Genomic DNA, 1,737 nt, shown 5'->3' on the forward strand with positions numbered 1-1,737 from the left:
GGGAGGATGAGCTATCCAGTGGTTCTCAAATTGTGGGTGCCAAGATCCCCATAACATTTTCAGAGGCTCCTCAAGGTCAAAACTGTTTGATAAGAATGTCAATATGTTACTCTGCATTGTAAGTATCATTGTCCCACGAGTGTGTAGGGTGTAGTAAATATGAACTGTGACATCACAACCAGCTCAACTGACTGAATACAGAAACAGATATGAGAATCAAGCTCTCTTCTCTTAAGCCAGATATTAAAGAGATTGGTAAAAATGTAAAACAATGCCATTCTTCTTCCTCATTATTGTTGTTTGGGAAAATAAAATTATTTTGCATAAAAATATGTCATCTACATTAAAATAATGGTTTATTACTGTTATTTTAAATGAATTAAATAATAATTGAAAAGATTTCTCAGCTTTAGGCTGGGCACGGTGGCTAATGTCTATAATCCCAGCACTTCGGGAGGCTGAGGCAGGTGGATCACCTGAGGTCAGAAGTTCGAGACCAGCCTGGCCAACATGGTGAAATCCTGTCTCTGCTAAAAATACAAAAATTAGCTGGGTGTGGTGGCGGATGCCTGTAATTCCAGCAACTTGGGAGGCTGAGGCAGGAGAATTCTCGAACCCAGGAGGCAGAGGTTGCAGTGAGTCGAGATCATGCACTCCAGCCTAGGAGACAGAGCGAGACTCTGTCTCAAAAAAAAAAAAGGAAGGAAGGAAGGAAAGGAGGGAGGGAGAGAGAGAGAAGGAAGGAAGTAAGAAAATATTTCTTAGTTTTAATTTCTAATACAATAAATATTGATAGAAACAGCCTGCATATAACAAAGCTCTCTGGGGTCGTCAATTATTTTTAAGAATGTAGGTTTCCTGAGACCAAAAAGTCTGAGGATGGCTGAACTCTACAAATGGCTGAGTACATTTACTGTCAATTTGAAAGCATTCTCTCCTAAAAAATAGTGTTTCAAAAAAATGTTTTCTGTGACTCAGAGGGGAGTTTTCCATAGAGAAGCTTCTTGCCTGGCTATCAGTTGGCTGCACCTGAGCTAGTTTCCATCTGACCTTATCTCTAACATCCTCTATAGCTCCCTTCAGGCAAACAAAGTAGAAGGACTTGGTGGGGGCTCGGACCCAACAGCATATTATTCTTGGAAAAGACTTGCCCTGGGTCCTGGGCCTCCTCAAAGCTTAATCAGTTTAAGCCAATGCTTCCAAAGAGGCCCACCTTCTCCACCTGCCTGTCTAAAATTCATCATATTTGAGCTTTTCTTGGACTACAAGCGGCCATTTGAAAATACGTATCTTCTGATTGCATCGGAATTACCTGGGAGGTTTTTTAAATATGAAGGTTCCCAGGCCTCATACTAGACCTAAAGAATCAATAGCACAGAGCTGAAAGGAGCATGTCTGCTCTCTGTGACAAGCTCCCTCCATGACGCGTGATGCACACTGTCCCCAGAAGGCACAGTCTGTGCCTGGAGATCAAAGGAAGCTCGAGACCGGGGCAGCCCCCAGCACCTACCAGTGAAGTCAGGCCTCGGAGGGGGCCCAAGCATACAGGAGCCGGTGCAAGGAGAGGTGGGCCAGGTGCTCCAGGGCCTTGGAGAGTCTTTTCATTGGGAATAGTGACTAATAGAAGGTAAGAGGAAGAAAAGGGAGATCAAAACGTAAGAAATACCAGGTTAAGAGAGAGGTTCCAGACATGAGGGCCCAGGAGGGCTAAACTTTGAACATTTCACACCCCCAGTT

Source organism: Pan troglodytes, chromosome 5 (assembly GCF_028858775.2).
Source record: "Pan troglodytes isolate AG18354 chromosome 5, NHGRI_mPanTro3-v2.0_pri, whole genome shotgun sequence".
Taxonomy (NCBI): domain Eukaryota; kingdom Metazoa; phylum Chordata; class Mammalia; order Primates; family Hominidae; genus Pan; species Pan troglodytes.